At 44.2% G+C, this 13,335-nt stretch overlaps 1 long non-coding RNA gene across 1 annotated transcript in view; it reads right to left on the bottom strand.

Annotated features, from left to right (window-relative positions):
- The window catches only part of LOC108388328 (uncharacterized), a 69,354-nt gene extending 56,629 nt beyond the window's left edge, over positions 1 to 12,725 (bottom strand). Inside the window, exon 1 of the long non-coding RNA XR_012132218.1 lies at positions 12,478 to 12,725. This is a non-coding gene — a long non-coding RNA (uncharacterized lncRNA). The remainder of the gene's footprint in view (positions 1 to 12,477) is intronic.
- Between the last annotated feature and the right edge of the window lie 610 nt (positions 12,726 to 13,335).

Below are 13,335 nucleotides of genomic sequence, written 5' to 3'. Positions count from 1 at the left end.
AGACCTGCGTTGGAGATGATCAGCCCTCTTTCCACTGAGGCTTTTCTGTTGAGGCATGACAATAAAAAAGCTATGGGCCTCGAAAAAACACCAAGCTATTGGTGTGATTAAAACATGCAATGTGCATTAATGAAATCATTCAGTGGCTTTCCCACAGGACTCCAGAACCTTCTCATTTGCCTCTTGGTGACACAGCTTCCTCCCCTGCAATGTCTCTCTCCCAGCTATTAACCCCCCACCACCAGTGTTTGCCTGGTCTGGCCTCTGCAGTTAGAACCTCATCCTGTTAAAAATATATATAATAAACTCACTCTCAATAAGTGACAATGGCTGTTCATAATGTTATGAGTGGCCCTATTCAGACAACAGCTGAATTGAAGCAGCAGTTTCAATGCCTCAATTAGGAGAAATTAGGAATACAATGGGCAAATACAGTGGGTGAAGATAATTTGGTTCCATGGCCCTAAAATGGGATAGCTTCTCTCTGACAGCCCATCTTGACATCTAGTCTGAGGTCAAGTGAAAAAGTACTTAGATCAGCACTAAGAATGTTTGCTCCATGAAACCTGTCCTTTTAAAACGTCCCGCAGACTTAATCTTAACTGGCAAGTTGCCCCACTCTTCTTACAGGAATGCTGGAAAAGACCTTCAGAGAATGTGTTCATCAACTTCTGATGCAGATCTGGCAAGATATAGACTATTATTATTCCTGGTTACTAGGTGATTAAAGTGAGTGATCTGTAGTGAAAAGAGCATGAGGTCTGGCACCGTGGAGTTCTAGATTCAGTGGCTCTGAGCCTCACCATGCTAACCTATAAAACGGGGGTAAAACCTATGCTATCCAATGTTCTTGTAGAGATGAACCAAATACTTTTTCTAAAGTGCCTAGCATCAAGTAAAGTAGGCAGTAGGTGGTTAAAAAACAGCATCTTCTCTTTACTAACTTGCCCAGAGTTACTCTTGTGGAAAATGTTAGAGTCAGGTGTCCTAACAGTCAGTCTAGGAAACATTCTATGCATTCTTTCCTGCCTTCTTCTGCCTTCTGTCTTCTCAAAGCCATTGTGGAAAGAGCTTCAAATTCCCATATGGAGACTTAGAGATTCACCTTTCATGACAAAGATTCTTGTGGAATTAATTCACAGCATTGCTAAGGTGGGCCGGTGGTGGATGTGAGTAATTTTTTTTTATAGTGTTACAATAATTTATCATCTTCTCTCCAGCAGCCGTACTCTGGCTGGCAGCTCTAAAAACCCTACAGTCCACGAGAGAGCAGTGAACAGAAATATTTTCAAGAGCAGATGGGACGTACCTTCAAAACGCAGGATTGTCCCACTGAAACTGGGACATCTGGCAGCCCTAAAAAAGCCCGAACTAGATGAAATAAAAATTATGAGATGGAGAAGCAGAAAAATATGTCTTTGCATTGATTAGCAGGGAATGTAATTAATCTCTTTCAACTCCCTTTTCAGTCCTGTGGTGTAAAACAAGGAGAAATCGCAGCCTTGCTGCAGTCCCCTGTGACAGTTCTTACGTGATAATTTCAAAGTGGTATGAGTTTTAAAACTTCATAGTAATACCTCCCCTTCTATTGCTCAGAACCATTCAGGGAGTGATAAAATTCATGCCCAAACTTCCCCAATACAATGCTTTTCTTATTAGCCTGGCCAACAGTGGGGGGGGGGGGGGTGGCAGCGGGGAGGATGTTCAGCTGACTAGAGCCAGGCCAGCTTTTACAGTTTTACTAGGAAATTAGACAAACAAATCTTTCTTTGCCTTTTAGGTGGTTTTATTTTGGATTTCTCTCTCTGTGGAGGGCAGAAGCAAGAAGGAGCACAGAGCAACCTCAAGGGAAGGAGGGAAGAGCGCCAGCTTTTCTTCTCAGCTGCCCTTTCTTCCTCCTCATTCTGTGCAGGCTCCCGGCCTCGTATGTTATACTGATCCTTTTCTTCTTAGCAAACATGTGTTCCATGTAAGCTAAACACCATTAGACTAGGCACCAGTGTTAGTGTGGGCTGTGTACCTGTATCTCCTCTCCCTGCTGTGCTCGGGTCCAGCACAGAGCCTGAAATGATGAAGATACTTCAAGTAAAATGTTTGTGGGTTCGAACAGGCTGGACCCCTCACACTGCCCAAGAGTCTGCATTTGGTCTGGAAGGGGACTGGCTGAAGAATGGGTACTGAGTTCAGTCTGTCACCTGCTAGTGGAGAGACTACAGAAACAGGGAGAAAATCTAAGAAACAATCCTTTTAAAGCCAAATATCCACTTTTATGAAATATATATATATATATATATATATTTCCTTATTGTAGTTTTTTCTCCCAAATACCCTATTGTGCCCACTTCTTTGATTAGGGAAGCATTATGAGCTGAATCATGTCTCCCCAAAATTCATAGGTGAAGCCCTATGGACTAAAACGGTGGTTTTTGGAGATGGGGCCTTTGGGAGGTGCTTATGGATAGATGAGGTCATGAGGGTGGAGCCTTCCTGATGGGATTAATGGCCTTAGAAGGGTGGGAGAGAAATTTCCCAGCATAAGTGCAGGAAAGGCCATGTGAAGACCAGTGAGATGGCAGCCATCCACAAGCCAGAAAGAGCTCTCACCAGGAGCTGAATTGGTTAACATCTCATTCTAGGACTCAAGCCTCCAGAACTATGAGAAAAAATTCTTATTGTTTAAACTGCCCAGTCTATGGTATTTTGCTGTGGCAGCCCAAGCAGACTAATACAACAAATGATGCTCAGAATGCCTAAACACCATGGCCAAGGGCACATGGCTATGGGATGGTAATGCTCAGACAAGAACCCATTTCTCTGACTCCTGGACAGTTTCTACTATACCACGAATCAGGCTCCAAGTTCATGACCTATTGTACATGACATAGAAGCAACACATGAATATAAGCAGCTCTTTTATCCCAGGGGTTATTGCCTGGAATAAACCCACCAATGTGGAGCACAGGAGGTAGAAAATGGGCCTGCCTTGCCCTCTGCCACGTACGAGTTGTGAGATCAGGGAGACTGCTGCCCTCAGACTCAGTTTCCTTATATGAATGATGGGACTTTGTGAGAATTAAATGGGATGAGAAACTTGAAAGAGATTTGTGAGCTCTTATATATCTCAAAAATAACAGAGAGCACATATATTTTCATCAGAAAGTTCCTCAGATGATAGAGACTATTTCTCTCACTTTGCAAATAAGGAAATTGAACACAAACAATGATTTTTGAGGACTAACTCTACCAGAATCCTTCATTCTTCTGTGATAGAGAACATCTGAGGGTCTTATTGATTTGCACACTTAAGAGAGAAGTCAGGGCCCATTTTAAATTTCTTCTAACATCAGAAGAAAAACATGAACTTTTTGGTCAAATACAATATTTTAATATGAATATGAATATGTTCACCTTACACTAATGCAGGTGTTAAATTATAATTTTACGGTACCCTGGAAAGACATCTTGAAGGGAGGCAGCAGGAGGCCGGACCTTGGGGTTCTTCTGGCTGAGGAGGGGCAGGTCATTCTAGAAAGGGGTTGCGGACTTCAGTAATCTCACTTTCAGATGCAAAATACCATCGCCTTTGGAGAATGGTGAGAAGTTTAGTGGGGCCAGAGCACAAGCCGCTTCCAGGAAGAGGAGTTGGAGGGGAGGTGGGAGAGAGAGCAGAATCATACTTGGGGATTCAGCCCTTTTCCTATAGGCTTTGGATACTGAAGAGTAAATGGTTGAGGAGGATCACAGTGGTGCAGGCTGGAGGGAAGATGAGGGGAAGAGGGAGCCAGTCAGCAAACCACTGTGAGCATGAGCTCAGATCTGGGGGCTGGATCTAAGGCAGAAGGTGGGAGAGAGACTAAGGCCAGAAAGACCGCAGGACTTGACAGTGTGCGCAGACGGATTGGTTTTAGGAAGAAAGGCAAAAATGGAGGCCAGCTGACTCTTGGTTCTTAGCCTGGGTGGCAGGGTCACTGGTGATTATGTAAGTGAAGGCTGAAAATGGAGACGGAGACATTTGTCATGCCTCTGGACTGCGTGTGCAGACGTCTGGCAAGCAGCTGAAGGGATGACTCTGGGACTAGAAGAGACACCTGCATTTTAGGGGATTCATCAAGCCTGTGGATGATATCAAAGTCTCCAGGGTGGTTGAGAGACTCAGGTGAGGGTGTCAGCCATGGGGAGACGAGGGTCACAGATGGCCTGACAGGATGCCACCCCAACAGTTACAGTGAGGTTGGGAGGAGTCCGTGACAGAGTATCTTTCACTTACTTGATCACTGTCTGTCTCTCCCACAGGAATGTTAGCTTCCTGAGAACAGTGTCTTTGTGATCTGCAACGCAGGCATGGATGGCCACTAGAATCACGTGGCATAAATATAAACTAGGGCATGTTGGGGAAATATCACAAGCAGAAGGAAAGCTGAATATACATGATCCTCCATGGTTCATTACCCCAAAGACGGGTGCCCCAGCTCAGGTACATCATAAAAACAGCTCTGGTAGAGAGAAAACTTCCACTCCCCTGAAATTCTACATGTTTATAAGGGTGAGAAGGGGGGTGACCACATAGCAGTAGAAACTTCCAGATAAAAAGGTGTCCACATTGAAAAGGCAGAGCCTTAGCGCCCTCTGACTGTTGCTTTGGTCCCTGTGCCACTGAGCCAAGCCTCCTCCCTAAGCCATGGGCAGGGCAGCGGTGGGCCTCCAGGGCTATCGGATGGGTCTCTCCTCACTCCGGTGTCCCTACCACCTACAACAGTGCTTACCATGTAGTAAGGGGTCAAAAAATAAGGCATTGAATAAATAATGTACTCCAAAGGGTCTAGTTCAGTCCTTGGCACACAGCAGATGCTCAAGCAGTAAATTTTCCTTCTTTCTTCCAGATGCTTGTAAGACTCATGCTAATTTCTGATTTCTCCATGCCCTCTTCCCAACTCATACAATCCTAGTGAGGCCCGCTCCTCCTGAGGAGACCAAAATACCCTGGAGTTCTTCCTCCTTTATTCCCTCCAATCACATTTGCTGGACCCTGTGCTCCATCCCTCAATCCCTTCCCTTTCTGCTGAACCATAACACTTTATAACCAATAGAGACAAAAGCCACCATTTTTTCAGATAAGAAAATGGAAACTCCCAGGGGTTAATGGCTTACCCAAGGTCATAGGGACATCAAATTTCAGTGTGGGAGGGTCTAAGCCCTTTAACTCCCAATCCGTGGCTGTGCAGCTGCCTCTTCTAGGAAGTATGTGATCCTCCCTCCTAATCATCTCTCAGATCTGTGGGAGAGGATGACGAAACGGTCAGCGTGCTGCCTTTCCAGAAAAGCCACAACACAGGCTACTTCAGGTGGAATGGCGGAAATCAGTGGGAAGAATACTGCTCGTCAAGAGAGCTGGGTCCCAGGGTCAGCTCTAATGCTGAGCACATGTGTGACCTCGGGTAAATCTCTGCACTGCTTTGGGTCTTGGTTTTCACTTCTGCAAAGTGGGAATAATAATCCCTGCCCTTTCTACTTTATAGAATCGTTGAAAGAATCTGCAATTACATAGTACATATGCAAAACAGATGCAGATGCAAAAAAAAACTACATGATGTAAGCAAAGAAAGCTTAGAGGATTGTAAAGTCATCCATAGTATCAGCGGTCTCTCTTTTTCATTATAAAAATGGTCAATAGTGAAAAGAGTGCCACTTATAGTCCCTAAAAAGTCATAATATCCATTATGTATTAATTTAGATTCTCAATTAATTTTTCTTGAAAGGCATTGGGCATGTTTGAACTGTGCTTTATAAACTTGTTTTTATCAGCCAGACTAAATTTCTTATGGCTCAGGCTGGCAGACATAACTCATCGTCGTTGTCATCACTTTGATAAACAAAGTTTCAAGGGCTTAAAACACCCCTGAGGATAAAACTGATATTTGCCAAGGGATCCTTTGGTCCACAACTCTCACCGTTTGCTCCTTGTGCAGTTATGTGAGTGAGGAAAAGGCCCTGGCTCTTGGATCCAGGACATCTGAACTGACTCCTGCCAAGTGGCAGGGACAATTTTAGTGCTGCTGAGAATCTGACTGCTGTTTCCGCCTACTCCCGCCTTCCGCCTTCCTCCTGTCCTTGAGCACGCAGATGCTGCCTGCCTTCTGCTCTCTCCTTTACCAGTTTCTTGTATTTTCATGTCTCCTTGCACCCGCTTTCCCCACTCCAGATTCTCACTGTGTTCTCCACCTTATCGCTCTCCACCCCCACGCACAGTTACACACTGCTTGGCTTCTCCAACAGACCTGTGCTGTGACCTTGCTTATCCCAGGGAGCATGGTCCAAGCCTGAGGGCAACAGGGGCGATTTCATTCTCCTCTGGAACTCTCAAAATGCCAGTGATATGAATCCTCTCCACATGCGGTCAGCACTGTCCCTTTTTTTTTCATCTGTCGCCTGAATTGCTGCAAACTCCCATTAACCGGGCAATCTCCAGTTCTGCCCATTCCAGTCTACCCATCACCCCACCGCACTCAGAGCCAACTTTTAAAATCTGAAATTTGGTCATGTCACTTCTAGAATGCCCCAGTAACTCCAGATAAAATCCATAGTCCTCAATGTCACATGTCACATGTCGTCTATCGCCTTGCCCCACTTAACTGCTCCTAACATTCTCACTTCCAGCTACACATGTAGCGCACACTTCGTGTCGGTCCCTGATGGCACTGCGAGTGAATGAGGGAGTGAATAATTGGATGAATGGTGATGCTCAGCCTGGGCAGCAGTGTGGTGTAATGGAAAGGGTAAGGACTCTGGGTTAGACTATGTTCCTGTCTCAGTCATTTACTCACCTATTGAGCAATTCACCTCTCTTCGCCTAATTTTCCATATATGTACAATAGTAAATCTTATGTTGTTCCTCGGGGCCAGGACTAGGGAGAGGTGAATGAGGGATTCATCTTGGATGCAAAATTTAAGTGGTCAGCAAAAAATTCAGTAATTAAGAAAAAAGTACTTTAATATACTATTTTTAAAAATCACAATTAATGTAGAAAATGCATGATAAGCACAATTTCAAAATTTAGCAAAGACAGTATCCAGCCCGGTGTTTCCACGACTCACCTCACTCTCCCCCCTGCCCTTCTCATAGGGTTATCACGAGGACTCCGTGCAAGACTCAGCGCCACCCGGCCTGCTGCCTGCTCTTCCACTTGGACTTGAGTTCTCCCTAAAGTAGTGATGCCCTGAGTGTGGCTCATAAACCAGTGGTCATCTATAAAATGCTGTGGGTCTTCAGTGAGATAGGTATAGAAGTGTCCGAAGTATTTGTATATTTTTATAGTAAGTAGACAGAGTTACTGTTATTGTCTGTCAATGTATTTACAAATTTGGGCTTTGTTTTGTATGTTTTCTGTTGTTTTTTTTCCTTTTCTCTTTTAGCAATTCATCTTCATTGTAGTTTGTAGAAGTTTTGATTAGCAATGGTTTGGAAATAATTTTACAAAACTGGTCTTTTCATCAGTGACTTAGGAAGCACTGGTCTCAAGTTGGAGACAGCTCAAAGGGTCTGTGGTTTTCTAGAATTTATTCATTTATTCCTAACATGGAGATGTGCCAAACTGTGGCACTGTGTGGTTTAGACAATACTAACTCTAGGGGCTCCCAGCATCCTTGTAGTCTATGCAAATGGCGCCCCCTGGTGTTGTGAACATGGCAGCCCTGTGAGGGTCCCACACAGCCCACCAGGATCCACTCTGAATCCTTTTCACCTTTTGGATTGTTTCATTTTTCATTTTTATTCCTTTCTTGCTGCTGCATTCATCTGGACAGTGTATCCATCCATCTATCCATTCATTCAACGAATACTTATGAGCCCCTACTGTGGGTGGGGCACCTTCACAGATGCTGGGAATATAGTGATGAAAGATTCAGACATGGTTCCTACCCTTACTGAGCTTACAGTCTAGTCAAGAGGCCAGATGAATGATTATACAAGCAAACAAATACAGCAATGACAGGCTGGTAAAGTCCCATGAAAGCTAAGCAAAGCACTCTTGATAAATTATAGAGTAAGGCTTACTTAAACAGGATAGTCAGCAAAGCTTTCTCTGACGACAGGAACCCTGAAGTATGGCAAGGTCTTAACCATACAAATAGCAAGGGAGAAACCTTATAGGCAGAGGGAATTAAATTCGTAGGAGGGAAAAAACCTGCTGTGCTCCAGGACCTGAAAGGAGAGCAATGTGATTAGATAGAGAGGGGGACCCCAGGCGAGGCTGGGAGGTGGCATACTGCATGTGACAGCATCTGTAGGCTATACTGAGCTGTTTGCCCTCCACTCTAAATGCAATCAGAAGTCTGTCCCCAACTTTAAAATGTGTGCCCCATCTTTGACTTGTACATTATTTGGGATATGAAGCGTGATTAACACAAGCCAACTCACCCTCTTAGGCCTGCTTTAGCTGCCGTGGCGACATTGTTCGCATCTGTGCAGGCCCTTCCACCACTCTCCTCCATGGCTGCTCCCCTCGCCACAGCCAGACTCTGATTTGGGCAGTGCCATCTGCCTTGGACCCAGTGATGGGTCAGGGGAAGAATGTGTGACCCGAACTGGATCATCAGGTTACTTCTCTGAGGTTTATTCTAACTGGATTCAGCAGGAAAGATGTTGTTCCCTTTGTGACTAGACTCCCACTCTCCCAATCGTGGATCGTGACCACGTTCTCTGCCTCAAGGAGGAAGCTTGTGTGCACTAGTTGGAGCAAATGACTGATATAAAAGGTAGATGGACAGAAAGCTGGGATGGTGCTAAGTCACTGGTCCCAGGCCCTGACCTTCCACATTGCCCTGATTCCTTCATTCCTCCAGTAACCTTCTAATAAATCATTTTCACTTAGCACCTTGCCTAGGTGAAATGCGAGAGTACATTCTTATGGATGGTCAGGGCAGTTTCACTGTTTCTTTTATGACCAAGTGAGAATGCCATTCTCCTCAATGTTCTATAAATGCAAGGCCTTTTCTTGGGCTCTGGGTCAATTTAGAGTTCTTCAAAACCATCTGGAACATAATTTCCTTTCTTTTTAACAATTTTTGAGCTATTTTTCTTTAAGCTCAACTGTAGTTGGGGGAAAAAAAGCCTCTAGAAACCAAGCCAAAAATCAGTGTGAATCCTGACAGCAGGCTCCAAAATGCCAAGTGGGAGAGAAAGAAATGGAAACACTGACTTTTTCCAAAGCCATATAACAATTCACCCATATAACAATGCATCCATCTCAATGTGCCCAAGCTTTCAGAGGCTGGCCTGGGCCAGCAGGAGCAGTCTGTCTCGGTGGCTGCATATTGTCATATGCCCATCTATCCATCGACTTTTCCCACTCTGAATCTGGTGACATTTAGGCTGTGCTGCAAAATCCAGATGTTCAATCTGGCTTGGAAACCCCCAGAGGACTAACTATTGGTGTACTGCAGAGGGTCATGTAGATATTTTACACTGAAAATGATAAGTTAATGAGGAAGTGGCTTGTGGAAGTCTTGGAAGGAAGATCTACTACTGGAAATGAGATTTTTCTGTGGCTTACTCTATCCACTTTGAAGAATAAATTTTTCTGTTAGTTTTAGAGTCATATTATATTGCTCATAAAGGCAACTGTGAAGGTATGTTCATTTTAAGAGAACCATTTATACAAACTTCTCAATTCAAAATACATCAAGTATGTATGAGTTATTTGAATTTTAGAATAATTCTATTAAAACATTTATTCCTATCAAATGATTCTAACAAATAGCCAGCCTCTCCAGTTTCTTCAAAATAAATTATTTGTGACTATTTGTAAATAGGAGAAAGGAATGTTTTGAGTAAGCTGGGAATGCAGGTACTCTGAAACAGAAGTATCAACTGATAAGGTCTAATCGCATGGCTTTAGCTACAATAAGAATGGATGATTACCTTGGTCACTTTTGATCTCGGGAGGAGTTTTTGCACTCTTGAAGATCCATGCAGTTTTATGAACAAAATAAGGATTCTAGCTGGCACAGATTTTGTGAGCTGCTATTGAAGCTGATAAGCTGGTCCCTGAGATATGCCCCTGGATTCTCTGTACCACCTGCCTATTTACGTGACAGGGGGTAGGAAGGAGCCTGGAAATGAACCAGAAAGCTGCACTTGAGATTAGGCTCTAGTACTGACCATCCACTGTCAAGTCTTTTATTTCTCAGAGCTTCAGGTTCCTTGTTTATAAAATGGGATTAATACCTGCCCAAACTCTCTCTGCTGTCTTGAGATTTAAATGAGATTATACATGTGAAAATACTTTCTAACCTGTAAAAACACCACACAAAGGCTAGTTATCATCCTCTTCATTTTGTCTGTAAAATAATGATGCTCCCTCTGCATGGAATGTTCTGTCCCTATATTTACACAAAGAGTATTGGTTCAGATTCCAGCGAGAAGCAGAATTCACCCCAAATCTATTAATGCAGAGACTATAATGAAGGAACAGATGTGTGCGTTGGCTTAAGGCAACAACCAGGAAAGGTGAGAAATCTAGAGAGTACAGTGGTGAGAAGCAGTTGCTGCCTCTAGGAACCAGGGCTAGGGCGGGAGACCCCCCCCACCGAGAGCTGTAGTTGTGGGGGCCCACGGTCTCTGAGTCTGCAAAGGCTCAGTCGTAGGGACTAAGCAAAGAAGAATAGGAGAATCAATGCCTCAGTTTTCTCTCCTCCCGCGTCCTGGTGTCCCCCTTTGGCCAAATCCCACTGGAAACCATCTGGGGAGAAGGTCAGAGAAGGGAAGAGTGGAGCATGGATGGGGCTAGTGGAGAACCTCCAGTTCACCTGGCTAATTCCTTCTTGCCATTAAGTTCTCATCCCCTCAGCATGCCTTTTCTTTACCACCCAGTCTAAAGGCCCTTTCACCAATCCTTGTCAGCTCTGTCACCTTGGATTTTCTTCATGACACATATAACCACTTGCAGTCATTGCACCATCTTTGCTTCATGGTTTATTATTTGACTCGTCCTGCGCTAAGGTCCCTTCCATGAATTGAGAGTCCTTGTTGATATTGTTCACTGCTCTAATTCTAGAGCCTGGAACGTAATAAACGTTTATTTAATACTTGCTGAATAAATAATGGTGATAGAGTAATTGAAGAAGTAATATGACCAAAGATGCCACCAGAAGAATACATGAGCTATACCAACATCGGCAGAAATAATCTTCATTCCTGACCCCTGGCCCAATCTCCAGTCAAATTTTTCCATTCTGAAGAACCCCGGCTGCCTCTTCTGCCAGCGCTGAGGAATGTGCATTAATGACGGTGCCTCAGAGCCTTCTGTTCCCTTGCTGTTCTCTGCACACTGCAGAAGGAGTCGCTGTCTCATGACAAAGTGCCAGGAAGAACCCAGGCCACTCATTTTCTATTTACATCTGGAAGTGGGGACTCCTGTCTCCTCTACACATTCCTTATTATTTGGCAAAAGGGGAGCTCATGTTGTCACACAGAAGCTCCGCCCATAGAGTCCTGGATGCATCGTGGCAACGGCAATGTACTAGTAACCCCTTAAACTTGTGTAAGTGCTTTAGCCATTAAAAGGCACTTTCATAGTCATCATCTTTTAATCCTGATACTACCATTTGGGAGAGATGTTACTTTCTTGTTTCTTGGATAAAGAAGTTAAGACTCAAAGAGGTTAATATAATTTGCCTTATAGGCAAAATGGAGCTTGGTCTGACTCAGTCCCTTTGGGAGCTATTTCCTGTATCAGCATCACTGAAAAGGGTATAGAACTTACAGGCAAAACATGTTACTGTCAAGGAAAACCCATGAACGGGGCCTGGAAGAGTTTCAGCTCGCCACTGGGCTGGATTCCCTCACACCTATTAGCTAACCAGGGGGCTGGGTCAAGTGACCGAGACGGGGATTTTGGACTCAGACTTAACATTTAAGATCTTACCTTGGAATACATTTGCTTTTGATTTTAGGTAAGTCACCTCTTGAGTAATAGTTTTCTCCTTTCCTAAATGGGTTATTAATACATCGCTTTCTGAGTCATTTGAGAATGAACCTGCCCGAGTCACGCCTTCAGCAAAGGGCACCACCAAATTTGAGCCCAGACACTGAGGCTACAGTTTGCCCTGTAAGGTGATAGCCCTGAAAATGAGACTGGAAACTCCCTAGTCCTCCAAATCTATTTGCCGACACAGCCAACCACAGTGATTTGCCCACGCATTGTTAGAACAAATGAGCAGGCGTGAGGACCAGAAGAGAGACTTGATACAATGAGTTCCTGACCTCCAAGCAGCTGTTGAGTCTGAGCCTAGAGAAGGCAGAAGATAAGAAGACTCACCTACAATCATCTGGATAGAAAATATATCCAGAATAATCCAATACTTGAGTCTGTCCCTTCCAAACATAAGAGAAAGAATATTCCAAGATACTTAGCAGGCCTCTCCCTTCCCTCCTACCTTCTCTTTTCAGGGCTCTGACTAAGGGGAAAATAGAAATCGTACCGTTCCTTTTGATGCAGGCCGTGGGGAACCAGATGAAGCAAAGGGCAGGCAGCTCTCCTTCTGCTGTTCCTGCTCGACAGCAATAACAGCCACCTTCCCCCCAAGGGAAGCAGACCTCCCCGCTGATGTGAGCATAAACTGCCTGGGCTGTGTCCGTGATGACAAAGGGAAGGGAGTCCTTGCTGTTCGGGAGGGCATGTGGACTTGCAGTTAATCAAGCAGCCGAATAGACATAGTAGTTAATCACATTGGATATTGTGGCATCAGCTCTATTTGAAACAAAGGCAGGGCAGAGGTTGCTAGTGGTACCAGGCAGAAGGAATGGCAGATAAAGAGGAGTGGTTTAGCTATGAGTTACTGTTTAAAAAAGAAAGCAGAAAATATGCTGGCTGAGATTATAACGTGGGTCAACCAAGGTTATTTGCAACATGCAATTTACTCTTGTGAAGCAAAGTTGGCAGTGTTGGAGACCTGGATTTACTTCAAGAGAGGTGACTCCACTGTCAGAATCTCTAAAAATGGAGCTGGCTGCCTTGGAAAATAGAGAGAGCCTCATTTTCATTCACGTGCGCAGAGCCTGGGTGACCATTAGGGGAATAGGTGGAGTAAATTCAATCACTGGCTGGTAGAGAGTGGATCAGAGTGACCTTCAAGGCTTGGATGATCTAATATTATTTAAACTGTGCATGGGCTTCTTAGTGAACATGTCCATACACTGAGAACAAGGACTGTATCCCTAGTTCCTGGCACAGTGTAATTGCTCACTTAATGAGTGCATAATAATCCACACATACTTTTTAAATCAAGTACCTACAATGTTCTAGGTATTGTACTAAGAGATTCACACACTATTCAGAA

The sequence above is a fragment of the Manis javanica genome, chromosome 6, assembly GCF_040802235.1.
Source record: "Manis javanica isolate MJ-LG chromosome 6, MJ_LKY, whole genome shotgun sequence".
Classification (NCBI taxonomy): domain Eukaryota; kingdom Metazoa; phylum Chordata; class Mammalia; order Pholidota; family Manidae; genus Manis; species Manis javanica.
Note: the sequence above shows the minus strand (reverse complement) of the source record. Positions and strands in the feature narration are given on the sequence as shown.